This window comes from Phyllostomus hastatus, unplaced genomic scaffold (genome assembly GCF_019186645.2).
Source record: "Phyllostomus hastatus isolate PE091 unplaced genomic scaffold, TTU_PhHast_1.1 phas_contig_17, whole genome shotgun sequence".
NCBI lineage: Eukaryota > Metazoa > Chordata > Mammalia > Chiroptera > Phyllostomidae > Phyllostomus > Phyllostomus hastatus.
This window is the reverse complement of record NW_025333664.1, coordinates 31,798,347-31,813,045: the sequence shown is the minus strand read 5'-3', so window position 1 is coordinate 31,813,045 and position 14,699 is coordinate 31,798,347. Positions and strand designations below refer to the sequence as shown.

General features: G+C 39.8%; 1 pseudogene; it reads right to left on the bottom strand.

The window, feature by feature from the left end:
* Nucleotides 1-14,699, bottom strand: part of LOC123814688 — a 119,293-nt pseudogene that overhangs the window by 95,519 nt on the left and 9,075 nt on the right.

Sequence of the window (14,699 nt, the reverse complement as noted above, 5' to 3'; positions counted from 1 at the left end):
TTGCTCTTTATTTTCTCAATGGTGTCTTTCAACTAACAAAATTTTGTTTTGCTTTAACATTTACAATTTCATTTTACTCTCAAAACAGTTACCTAGATGAGTCTGGTAGTGTTTTAACATCTTAGAGATAAGAAACCGTATAGGTTCATTGCCTTGCTCTAAGTCACATAGCCGGTCAGAGGCAATGTCATAGGAGACCTTCAGCTTTCTGATTCTAGATCTGTACAGAATTTCAGTGTGTCAACTTAGGACCAATTTGGAGGTTTACCCTCTTGAATGACATCTAAAAGAGGCCTGTTTTATATGGAGTCTACTCCCCTGGCAGATGGAGGATTTCAAGCCTTTAGTTTACATTTGTATTCCAGCTGCAGCTATATATTTCCACCCATGAAGGGAGACATGGAGAAAGAGCAGGAGCTACCAGCAGTTTCAAAATCCTTCAAGCTGAAAGCTATTTATTAAACCTGACAGATGATGGCAGAGCAAAATCGTGTGCCCTCTCATCGCCTCTGACCTCCCATCAACTTCTGTTCCTTCTTGAACTTTTAAAAAATCACTTTTTAATGATATCCATAATTCATGAAAAGAAACAATAAAATCAAAACATATTACCACTGCCTTATAAACGCCAGTGCTATTAATTATTAACAGACCAAGAAGGAAGTCAGTAATGATCCCAAAGGTGAGAGAGATAAAAGCAATAGTGGGAGGGAAAAAAAGTTGATTGGAAACCTTTGTGTCCGAGATTTCCAATTTATACCATGCATACTAAGTGGAATTTAATTTTTTTTCTCAAGGAGCAAGCAGAAGCTTAGCTAAAATAAGAGTCTTACCAAATGTTGAATAAAATACCTTTATGCCACAGATGGAAAAAACCTAAAGCCCAAATCAGGGCCTGCCTTTGTTACAAGAGAGCAGTGATAGAGAAGCAAAATGTGCTTCTTTTTACTGCCAGTCCTGTTTCTGTTTTCTAACTGTCCCTCTTTCATTACCACACTTGACATCAAGGGAGGATGACAAGTGTTTTCCTAAATAAAGGGACTTCTTTGCAAAGCCTAGGAATTTAGCCTCACTTTTACTATTCCTAAGCTCATCTTCACATCTCCAAGTAAAACAGACTCACTCCCTCCTCCACTAGAAGGAGCCTGTGCAGGTGGGGACCCATGTAACAGTGACCTACCTAAAGAACATCAGTGTCCTCTGTCCATCTTAGCACCTGGAACTTCTCTAATGGAGGTATATTCCTTAGGGTCAGAGATTGCTCCACATTCAGAAAATTCCACCTACAACGTGAGTGCTATGGGAACTTGGGACAGTGATTTCTCTAAAGCTCACTTTCTTTATCTGTAAAATGGGGCAAATGATATTACACGCTTCGTGAGGTTATTCTGATAATTAAATAAGATGATGCACTGAAATGCTGAACTCAAGTGGAAAGTTAGTTGAGGATGGCAGGGAACTAGATGAGAGGCTGCAAGGGAAGAGAGACATCCAAAGATCTTGGTGAGGTATGAGACTAAACCAAAACCCACTACTGCCTCCCACACAATTTTGCCAAAAACTATGGTCTTGGGGGAGAGAATAAAACCTGGGTTAAAAGACAATCCTTCCATGGAGGGAATTGTCCATGCTTCTTCTGACAACAGACCAGGAAAGGCTGTGTGGTGGGGCTAAGCTCACATTTTCTACTGGAGCTCTAAGCTTTGCAGGGGACACTGATTTGTCTCCTCACCGGGACCCTTGGTTCAGCCAAATCATGCAATTTATCCTCTTACTTTAAACAAAAGGGCTTATTGTAATGGTGTTCTATCATTTTTCCCCCTCAGGGTTTGAAGAAATTTAGGGTGGAAACCATAAATCTAGAGAAGAACAAATTTTTCAGCCTAAGGCTTATGTTTTCATTTGAGAGTGGAGGAAAATAGAAATTTCAGAGAAGTTAGACATGAGTGGCCCTTTGAGTCACAGAGCAAGGAAAGGTCCTTTGGATAAAATATCTGTTCTCCTCAGAGGCTAAGTTTCTTCCCCATCAGCTTCTCTTTCCCTTGCCAGGAGCATCAGGCACCACCTCACATGTCTTCTCACTCAAACACTGCTCCACAGGTAACTCCAAGACGCTGGTATCCTGCTTAGATGTGTTTCAACTGTATAAAAAGTTTAGAAGTTTGGTCTGTAACTCAGACACAATTTACCACTTTCCCTTTTTCCACTTTCAAACTAAAGGAAACATTAACACCAGGATTTTCCAACAGGGTATAGCTCTCAGAGGCAGAGCATGGAGATGTCCAAAGGACTTTCTGACCACGTGGAACCAAGCTTTCACTTCTAGACATGTTATGATACCCTCTTCTACTTTCATTTTTAAAGTCAAAATGTATTAGATGTTTTTCTTTTCAAGGGCTCTATTTTGATCGTGAAAAGTACACAAATATTTAATAGCACTTGTTTCTTATTCCTTTCATGCATAGTTTATATTTTAAGAAGAAAAAAGCAATTGCAACTAATCACCAACAAACAGACACAAGTGTTCTCTGGCACCAGACTCTCCCCACACTGCCTGAGTCTTTGTGGAAGGTCTGGCATCAGTGAGAAAGACACTTACATTGGGGGAGGGGGATGGTCTGTGCTGAGCTTTGGATCTCAGTGATTTCTACATTAACTCCAAGAAAGATCATGCCTTCTATTTTTGGATTCACACTGGGAAGCCAATTAAATTAAAAGGCTATTCATTTCTCTATATTTGTCTCCAGGCTGCTCAAATAGAAATGCAAACGACTTCTATTGAATGAGTTTTCTGCCTCAAAGAGAATAAGATTGTAACACCAAGCCCTGTGCTGTTCAGAGTCCAATCTGCACTGAGGCAATAAACACAAACCCTAACCCGTGATTCCACTTTGAGGCTTCCTTTGCAAACTAGTTTTGAAGTTATCCTAAATGAAGTCATAGTCGGCTTCTGTGGCCACTCAGAGGTCCTTAGGGCAGTTGTCTAAAATAGGCCTGTGTTCACTGAAATGAACACAACTGAAAGGAAGGAAGAAGAAACTTTTTTCCAGCTTCCCTCAGAAGAGTGGAGACATGGCAGAGCCTAAATATGAAAACACTGCTTCCTTGATGTCCTTCTGTTCACAAAAGGCCTTGCTGCCAAGGAGATAGCTGCCAGCCACCCCTGGGCTCGAACCTCCAGTTTCAAATCCTTTAAAATCGAGACAGTTTGCTGTCCCAAACTGAAAGTCCAGAAATGAGCTGTACTGGACTGATGAGTCTGACTTATAATGTGTGGCCAGTGATGATCAGGTCACAGGCTAAAGCACAGCTGACTTACCCCACTTGGGGCCACTGTGAAGTAGTGGGTAGGGATCAGCCTGACTGGGTCATTAAGGGTTCTTGAGAAAGGATAAATGGAAAGTGGACACTGGGGACATGTCAACTACAGGTCTTCATGGGTAAAAAGGACTTTCCAAAAATGAGTTAACTGGTAGCTTGTCCAAGAAAAGAACAAGAAATAACTTGAATTTGCAATGTTTTCCCCTTAAAATACATGTGGTATGTGGGACATAAGAAAACTATCCTCTACTCTCCTGGTATAAAAGAAAATTCAATTTTGGGCAAATGACCTTCCTTAGAAAGAACAGGATTTTCAAACTGGTCTATAGCCTATAAAATAACAGCCTACAAACTGCCATTTGCACATCATTTTGCAACCTGGCAGATTCAAATTGGAACTTGCCTGTGAACAATGGAAGATGAAATATTAGGTTGTCTCAAATGGCTGGGCTACCAGGATCCTAGTGATGGAGAGGATATGGGTGATGATGGCTGTCCTGCCTTTCATTGCTGCTTATCAAGGCCTGTCTGGCAGGATGTAATAAGCAGAACAAAGTTTGAGGCAACAATGACTAAATGTTTATGAAAGCCAAAACTATGTCCCAGAAAAAAAAAGCCATTCAAAGCAAATTAAAAAATCTCTTGACTTTATCTTCACTTTCATGAAAAAAAAATCCCCATCTGAGAACTATTTAACCTAGTCTTTGAAACTCATATTCATTTTTAAATGATTGGAAGGGAGGAAAGGAGAGAAGAAAAGGAAAAGGGAGGGAGGAAGCAAGGGTGGGAGGAAAGGAGGAAAGTTTGATACATGGTGCTCAGATGTGAAGAACAATTTGACCATCTCAGTAACCTGCCTCTCAAATTTTAAAATATACTCTTTATTTTCTTTTTCTCATAAAACAGAGCAAATACAAACCTGAGACCTAGTTTTCTATCTGGTAAAATGTCCTCTGAAAAGTCTTTCCCCCCTCCCAATAGGTAATAGAATCAAGATAAATGGCCAGTGCTTTATTCTTCATATTCCTATTATCCCCTATAAAAAGCAAAACCATCAAAAAAATACAAGGAAACGCGTACCTGAATGTTCATAGCAGGTCTGTTCATGATAGCCCCAAACTGGAAAGAACCTGTATGTTCATCAGGAACATAATAAATATATAGTTGCATACTCATACAGTAGGATGACTGGCAGTGAGAATAGCTATATGCATCAATATGAGAAAATATCACAAACATACTGTTTAACAAAAGAAACTAGATGCAATAGAATACTTATTATATGATTCCATATATATTAACATTCAAAAGCAGGGAACAAATTGATGGTGCTGAAAGCCAGATTAGTGGTCACCATTGGGGAGAAGGGACATGTAGGAACCCCTGGAGTTCTGTTTCTTGATTTGAATGATGGATAAATTTTATGAAAATTCAAGTATGGCTTATGCCTTTTCTGCATTTATGTTTTACTTCAATAAAAAGTTCACTTAAAAGTACATATGATATGAGCAAACTTGGGGATGATGGAAACATGCTATATTTCAACTGTGATGGTAATTACATGACTATATACATTCATTAAAACTCACCAAACTGTAAACTTAAAATTGATGGATTTTATCATATGCAAACTATAGTTAATAATACCAATTTCTTTTTAAGTTTAAAGAGTTTGGAAAAATAATTAATTCTACTTTCTATATACCAAACAAGTTTGGGAATAATTCAGAACAAAAAACAACTGCATACATTTATTCCAGAGCTTTATTTTGCAGGAGAAACAAATCAATGGCTCAAATGCTTAAATATGTCTAAATTATTAGACTGTAAGTCCTCAAAGTCAGAGATCCTCTTTATATATGAATATTAGTATCATCCAATTGGAAAACTGAGGCTAGGGATTCTTGTTTGAATTCTAATTCATAATCCTCTAAATTTTCACCAGTGACACTAATGTGCTTATATCAGCACATTATTGTGACTATGCATAATAATGCTGCCAAATAAACAACCACAAAACCTCACTTATTGCTCACACATCAGGAGTCAGCTGCGGGGTAGTGCTGGGTAGTTCTGTTGATCTCCCAGGGCTTGATCCCATGCTGGGGGTGACTAGCTACTGGATGATATAAGTTGACCTCAACTGTGATGTCTGGGTCACTATGGTTGTGATCCTCTAAGACAGTCCCCAGCGATACCTGCCTCCTGGTATCCATGCCCTTGTGTAATACCCATGATGTAAAATAGAGCTGTCCTGTGTAACTAATAGGATATTTCAAAGACTACATAATCAGTCCAAGACTTGGTCACAAAAGACATCATAGCTTCTACTTGCTCATTTGGATCACTCAGCTAAGTGGAAGCCAGGCATCATGTCATGAAGACACATAATCAGCTCTGTAGAGATTCACATAATGAAGAAGCAAGGACTCAACATGTAGCATCAACTTGCCACACACATATAGGAGCCATCCCTCCGCACTCCCAGCAAGCAAAATCTCTAGCCCCAGCCAAGATGGCCAGATCCCTGAGCCAGAACCAACTAGCTAAATCACTCCTGAATTCTTAAACTACAGAAACTCAGAAAAATAATAAATCCTAATTGTCTTATGCTGCTAAGTTTTGGTATAATTTATCACACAGTCATGATAACTAATATTACTTGACTCTATACCATGTAGCTATTATTATTTGATAGGCTACATTCCCACTGAGGCATTCGTATGGTGATAGCAGAGACACAAGAGAGCAAGTGAAGGCATGCAAGCACTTTTCAAATCTCTACCTTGCATCATGTCTCCTAATATTGCCATGGCCAAAACAGCTCAGAGAGGTGAAGCAGGCTAGGTTAGCTGACCTGCTGTGGGATGACACTGCAAATTTATATGGCAAAGAGCATGGTTGGTGGTTTCAAAATATGTCCAAAAATTCTTTGACACTGTTCCATTAAAAAGGTGGGATGTATTTCCCCTCCACTGAATGTGGACTGGACTTAGTGACTCACTCCTGATGAATAGAACATAGTAGAAGCGAGGGTATGTGGTAAGAATAGTTTCTCTCTCTCTCTCTCTCTCTCTCTCTCTCTCTCTCTCTCTCTCTCTCTCTCTCTCTCTCTCTCTGTCTCATGGATTCAAGGATTTCTTGCTCTGGGGAAAGCCACTCACTCCTCATGAGGAAAGTCAAGCTGAGAAATCCATATGATAAAGAACTAAGGCCAACTACCAGAAACCAGCACCAACTTGCCACCATGTTGGAGGTGGATCATCCAGCCCCAGTCAAGCCTTTAGATGACTGCCATCTCAGCCCACATATCAAGGGCAACTGAGGCCCTAAGTTAAGCGACTTCTGAGTACTCCTGACCCACAGAAAGTGGGAGAGAAAATAAAGTGTTATTGATAAAAAAAGTGGCATTATTGTTATAAGCCACTAAGTTATTACAGCAATAAATAACTAACACAATAAAAAATGAAAAAAAATTATAGCTTACTTTTTTTAAGCACAGGTTCAAGATTCTTAGTTGCAAACAACAGGATGCAATGTAGCTAGTTAAAGCAGAAAAGAAACATTTTAAAATGTATTGAAGAATCTCCAGGAGGGCCAGGTCATCAGGTCTAGAGGCTACAAAGACAACAAGATCTGAAGGACAGAGTACCTGTGCTCCAGCCAGGACCCAATTTTTGCCAAAGCTGGAGTAAGATACCTCAGCTTGAACCACTGAAGTTGGTAGCTGGATGCCTGAATATCCACCATTAATATTCTAGAAAGCTGGACAGATTCACTACTCTCTTCACCCCAAAAAGGAGACTGAATTGCCAGTTTCATCTTGCTGCTCTTCTCCAATCACAAGTCTTTCACGGATGCATATGATTTGTGGAGTCTATCTGCAAGGGAGGATGGGAACAATGAGTTGTGGACTGCATACCTGGTGAGGTGTTATTCATTAGACGGGAAACATTATAGTGACTGGAAGGGTGTTCAAACAGTGGTGAGAATCTAGAAAAATTGACAAATGTTCACTTCTTCTTTCCATATAAAATCTCTGTTATATTACTAAAATACAGATAATTGGGGAAATTGACATGTGTTCTTATTACCTGGAACCCAAATTTGTAAATTAATTTCATCTCCAGTATCAATTTCTAATCAATTATTAATTACTGCCTAGATTTATGTGCTACGACAATGAACTCTAGGCTCAGCTGGGAAAAGATCTGGGATCAAGCAGCAATCATGTTGTATGTGCTCGATATTTGGGTTAAATAATAGGTGCCTAAAAAAAATAAATGTCCTCAGTCTCTGTGTTTTCTCTCTTTTCCTCCAAGAAGGGTATGAAAATACCCCATGATCTTTTAAACTTATTTAGGTTAAAACTGTTCTCACTGGCCAAACCCTCTTTTAGCAAACTATCTGAAAGAGCATACTTTGTCAATCCATATCCTGATTATACCACTCTGGTACTTGGTAGAACCCAGATATATAAAACAACTCTCTGGCTAAATATGGCCTCCTATCCTGTCTCCTACTCACCTTCTGAAACGTCACATTACCCACTGAGGGACCCCTCAAATAACCTCAAATTGCACAATACACAGTTTGAATATCACTGACCAGCCATTGGTATATTATCCAGCTTTCTTCCCAGGGCTCATTGGTTCCTGCTCAATTCCTCTTCTCTTTTCCTTAAATTCAGTCAATTGGTATGAATAAATTGTTCACAAACAGTCCCTACACTTCAGCCTTTCCATTTCTGTGTTTGGGTGGTGTAATTTTCCCCATGTGAGTCAACAATGTTTATAGCCCTAGAACTTGGCATGCTCTGCTATCTCTCAGTCACATGAGGGACACAGACCAACTTCAGCACTGGCTATGATAAGTCTACATTAAGTTGTTTCACCTTCTTCCTTGTGCTAATAGCAAGACCTACCTAAAAATGGGACATCACACCATTGTGTAATGGTTTCAGTGGACACATGCCTGACCTTTCTTCCATCCTCCTTATCCACTATTGCTCTAGTGCCTGCAGCAGTCACATCATTGCTTTAGAAAACAAGATATTTACTCATTCTCTAGAGCAGTACTTTTCAGACTTTAATGTGCACACAAATCACCTGGGCATCTGTTTAAATACAGATTCTGTTTCAGCAGTTGGGACCAAGATCTTCCACTTCCATCAATCTCCCAAATAATGTTGATGCTTCTAGTGCAGGGGCCACCATTTACCTAGCAAAGTTCTAGAAGACCCAGTCTCACTCTCAAAGGAGAAACTTACTGCTTTTCTTAGAACTCTAATTATGCATAGTTTCTTCTTACCTCTCTCCTTTGGATCACATTTCTCCATCATCCATCTCCTAGATATGGGTGTTCATTTCTGCTATACCTTTGATCACACTAATTGTACTCATTCTATGAACCAATCACCATTGAACACCTACCATGAGCTAGATACCATGCTGGGCACTAAGGATATAGCAATAAACAAGATTATACCTATTCACATGGAACCTATAGTGTAAAGAGAAAGGCATTTCTCAAATAATTACTCAAAAATCAGTTTTAATTGTAAGGAGTACTAGGAATGAAAATTAAAGGATGCTTTGAGAACAAATAATGGAAAAGAAACTAAAGAAGGCTCTAGAGTCCTTGGGGTTTCCACTTCCCATGAGTTCCTTCAGTTTTGTGTAAACTCAGCCTTCTCTATGGTGAGACAGAGCATTCCCTCAGGGCCCTTTACCTTCCTCTTGACCATGGGTGCCTGTGTGCATTTGGTGTTTCATGGCCACATTCACCTTTGGCAAGAAGATGATTATGGCATGGAGCTTATGGTCGGCAGGCATATCCTGGGCTTTCATAACTCCAAATTAATATTGGATTGCCTCATGCCATGATTGCCCCTTGGCTCCCCTTGATAATAGCTCTGGCCATCTGCAAAGGCAAGCTGTTCCCTCCAAAATTCTGGTCAACACTTCCCCTTTCCTCAAAACTGACAGCAAATATAGTACCCTAACTTCTTCCCTCTCATGACCTCTTCTGCTGATCTATTCCTAGAACTATGATTTGGCCATTGCTAGAAAATTGTACCAATTAACACCAAAGTTTTTAATATTCATTGATTAAGAATGACTAGGTCCAAATCTAGTTGCTGTGTCAGACTTTCTGGGCTCTTAGGTTCAGAGAAAGCTTCTCTAGCTGCAATAGTTGTCCTTTCCAGCCTCACAGGGTTTGTTAGTTTGGCAAGACGAGAAAGGCAGAGAGGTTGCAGAACCACTGTAACCTACATGAAGTAAGGCCTACCATGCCTTCTGTCCTAAAGTTCATTCCTCTGTGATGTTATATTCAAGAAAATAATAATCCATTAGGTAAATCACATCTACAGTGCAAGCTTAATCTTTCCAGAAATCTCTTTAAGAGACTTTCATCAGTCTATTTTAACTTCAAAGACAACTTTAAATCCTGTTTGCTAATTCATCCTTTTCTTCTTCTTTTTTTGTTCTTTTCAATATTTCACATCTGCAGTAGCTTCCCCAATGTCTTCTCTCTTCTCCCTCCTTTTAAATTCTTCTAACTCTCCATCCTACCAGACATTGCACTTCAGAAACTTCATCACCAACATTTCCCCTTTCTGGATTTGTCCTTCCAAAGTCTTAAGATAAGAGCTTTCCTCTCTCCAGTGTGGACCAGGCCAGCAAGTTCAGCCCTCTGAGTTCTCTTACTCTGGCCAATGGCTTGATTCAGACCAGGATGTCCTGGCACATCTAGAATTCTTCCGCCTAGGATTTTTCCAACCAGGAGAAAGAGAGGGCAGGTATGCATTATCCCACATTGTCTGTGCTTTGTTTAGTTGCTTACTTCCACATTATTAACCCAAGAAATAATTCCTTTTACTTCAAAGAAAAGGCCCAGGGCAGTTATTTGTAACATTCTAGTGTTTGTTGATTAAGAAAATAGAAAATAACAAAAAGCTAATGTGAAATAAGGAAACATTTTTATTCAATTGACTAGCATCTACACTCAATTAAAAACATGTGTATATATACAGATACATGTGCCACATAACATTTTGGTCAGTAATGAACCTCATATACAAGAATGACATATCACATAGCCTAGGTGTGTAGCAAGCTATATCATCTCGGTTTATGTAAGCATATTCCATGATGTTTGCATGGGGACAAAATCACCTTACAATGCATTTCTCAGAATGTATCCCTGTGGTTAAACAGCACACAAATACACATGCATGCACAAATCCATACTCCCTGTAATGGATGCCTGGCTCCTCCGATTCTGCCAAGAGTGTGAATCCTCCCATGGCCCCTTTACCACAATCCTATCTCCACAGCCCACAGGCTGGGACTTACACGTATCTGTCATTTAATTAACTTAGTTAATATCAATACTTATCACATAGCACCAACATTTTTAAACTTGACCATAACACGTTACTTTTCATGAAGTTTCCAAAGTATTTGAAGTTAGGAGCAAATAAACCCCATTCTGGTTCCACATATGTCATAATTTGAGGACTCTTGGAGGGACAGGCTCTAATCAAGTGTCTTTGATGTGTGTCTGACTTGCTGCCCCATGGAAAGCCCCATAAATCCTTATACTCGGAGTCAGCTGTGAACCATTACTTGTGAATGCTAATTGTACACAACATGAATGAAGAATGTGGATGGCACTGGCTTCCTAACCTGCAGCTTTGTTTCATAATCCCTGGTTTACCAGTTGGGACTTTGATGGGGCATTTTACAGTGCAGCCTTTGTGCCCTTGTGAAATATTATAATCACATAAAATGTTATGCTGTAGAATTGTAAGTAATATAGAGCCTGCTCTTGGCATCTCTGTCTTAATCACCATTTTTTGTCGCTTCACTGCCCATTTAAGAGTCCTTGGAAGGCTTCCTTCCACATGAATAGGGGTGTGGAGTTTAATCAGGCATGCCTGGCAGAGACACCCTCATTTTCAACTCCAGTTCCAATTCCAGTTCAACAACTCACCAAAGCTGGTGTCAAGAAGTTCCCTCAACTTCCCTGTGCTCTATTTTAATCATCATTTCCTCAGCCTCCAGAGCAGTCATGTTCCTTTTTCAGAAATGGGACACTCTGGGAAGCCTGTTGCAGATGCTCCAACCAACTTACCCACACCCTAGTCAAAACTGAAGCCAAAGGCCCACAGTATCATGATCTGAGTTCTACCAAGCAGAATCTTGACACCAGAAAAATATCCTAGTTCACACCTTAGAGAGATGTTAGGGATGCATCTGTATCCAAATATTAGAGTCAATTGCATAATTCTTTTCCTTACTCAGTTCCATGGTGCCTATAGACAGAATAAATTCCCTGGTATCTTTCTAGGTTTCCTTGTTGACAGTGATCTCCCAGCACAGACACAGTGTAGAACAGAGGTGTCAAACTCATTTTCAGCAGGGGCCACATTAGCCTTGCAGTTGCCTTCAAAGGGCTGAATGTAATTTTTGGACTGTATAAATGTAACTACTCCTTAACTAGGGGAAAGGAGATCAGTGCTGCCATGGGGTAGAAACAGGGTGCTGGATGGATAAAACAAGGTGGAGGGCCTGATTTGGCCTGTGGGCCTTGTGTTTGCCATCTGTGGTGTAGAGTTTCCCCCACAGTCAGAAGTCAAGTACTAGCTGGTTTCACCCAACTTTCTGGTGAATGGAACAGCGATTTGTAGCATGAGCACAAACCAGCCCATTGGTGGGATGAGGAAGAACCAGGGTCAACTTTGAGCACCAACTTCTACAGAAAATAGTAAATGGACTCACTCAAAGATGATAGGCTCATAACACTGGATTCAGGGACTAGCTGTGCCTGCCCCTTCTCCCACCAGAGGTCTCTGATAGCCTTTGTGGGGTACTCTCCCAATGTCAGGCAGAAAGGTAGCTATGCAGCTGGCATAAAGAGTCAAGCATGCACTGTTGATGTGAATAATATTACTGGGGTAACCAGGGTCCCCTTGATTCAAAATAAACCATGTGTTGTTGTTTTTTTATGTGGATGCCTTAGAATTTGGAAAATGCATAAAAAGGCAAAAGTCAACCAACAGGAGCAGGAGGGGAGGGAAAGCAACTCATTCACTTGTTTATTAAGCCTAGACACGCCAGTGTTCTTTCAGACTCTCAAATGCTCAAATGCTAAATGGCACAGCACAGTGCCCTTAGTCTCTAAATCTGCTATACATTCCAATAATCTGGGAGCTTTCAAATATCCTAATGCCTAACTCTCAGGCCACCCCAATTACAGCCAAATGGTTGAGGGAGGAAGACAGTTATCAGTAGTTTATAAAGGTCCACAGCATGGAAAGACATAGAGGGTATTATGCTAAGTGAAATAAGTCACACAGAGAAAAAGCCAATATTATATGATTTTACTTATATGTAGATGTGTGAAAAAGGTGGAGGAGATTAAGAAGTACAAAACTGCCAGTTATAAAAACAGTTATGGGGATGTAAAGTACAGCACAGGGAATATAGTAAAAAATATTATAATAACTATGTATGTTGTTAAGTGGGTACTAGACTTATCACAATAATCATTTCATTAGGTATATAAATGTCTAATCATTATGTTGTACACCCAAAATTAATTTAATATTGTTGTCAACTGTAATTAAAAAAATAGATCCCCAAAATTTCCCAATGTGCAGCAGTTTGGGAACCACCAGCAAAAGGGTGATAAACACAGACCCTGGGGTCAGATTTGAATTTGAATCCTGGGTCCACAATTTACCAGCTTTGTCACTTTCCACAAGCTAATTCAGCTGTCTGTGCCTTAACATTCTCATCTGTAAAATGTAGCACCTTACAAATAATACTAGTATTTACCTCATGGGGTTTCTATGATAATTAAATGATGTATTATTTCCAAAGTGCTTAGATCAGTTCCTGGTTCTATGCCAAAAGCTATAAAAGTTGTTGAAAAGAAAATACACATGCCAAACTTATTCTTGCCTCAGGGTCTTTGCTGTTGCTGTTCTCTCTATCTAGACCTTATCCTCCTTGACTATTATGGACAATAGGTAGCCTGCTTACCCTAGTTATACTTTATCACAGTAACCTCTTTTATTTTCGTCTTTAGGTGTGCACTTATTGAACATATTTTGGTTGTCTCCTCCTAGAATATAAACCCAGAGAGAGCAGGATCTGCATTATCTCTAGAACAGTGCTTGAATAAATAGTGAGTGAGGAATGGGAACATGGGATGAGCTAATTCCTCGGTAATGTGAAGGGCAGCCACTAAAGAAAAGATGCCCAAGCTTTTGGACAGAGACCCTTCTATGGGCTTTGAAATGTTCATGATTCAGGTACAACCTTTGGATTTATTGTGGGTGAGCCCTCCTGGCTGAGAAGAGGTACATATGTTAAACCTTGTGCAATAAGATCCTTGCCTGTAAACAAGAGAAATGGCCTTTCCCTGAAAATCTAGACCTGATGAGATTGCCTGCCAAATAATTACCTCATTTGAATTTTCTCATTTCATTTCAGTAAATAGCTCATATCTATTTTATTTAATTTAAAGCTTATTTATTTTCATTTTTATAAACTGCTGCCCTCTCCAGGGTCTCCAGTTCTCAGTCACTGTGTGGGCATGAGAGAATAATTTTCAACAGTTTGACACAAAATAAAATACAGAAGAACTGTATCAAAGGTGGTAAAGAGATTTATTATCCTCTATAGATAGTATGATGGACATCAGCAATACAATTCCATGGGTACCATAGCAGTCTGTGTATATATCTCATTAGGATTCCACATTTCTATTTATGTTAAACATCCTTTAGATATGTTCCATTTCATGCAAAGTGATAAACTCTAACCTGGAATCCCAAATCATCCCGAGCGTGAGTTGAATTACAAAGTCACTTCCAGTGTGACACACTGTGGCCTCCTGTTGACTAGAGCACCTATTCCTGCCCATTTCAGATCATACCTACGAAGTAGCTTACTATGTAGCTGATACCAGAGAACCTATGGTATATCTGCTGAAAGGCCACTGGACATGACCAAGATTCTCAGAGTGTACGTCTATGATATTTCATAGAAATTACTAAAATATTGATTTACGGTAATGTTTTGGGAACAAGAATGTAACTTAATTCAAACCTTTATCTTCAACTCTGCTCAGTGAGAGGCAACATGGTCGATTTAAACTGGTTCCTTCTCAAGGGTTTGTAGCAGGCTTGACTGAATTAATCAGAAGAAACTCCACAGAGGGTCCATAGGTCTCAGTACAGGCTTTTCCAGCCCTGCTCTATATATACCTCCTCAGCTATGGTGCCCAAAACAGTGATCCTTCTCCACCTTCCAACTTAAGAACCTGGAGACTCCTGGACCTTCAGCCATCAAGGCAAGGCTCCA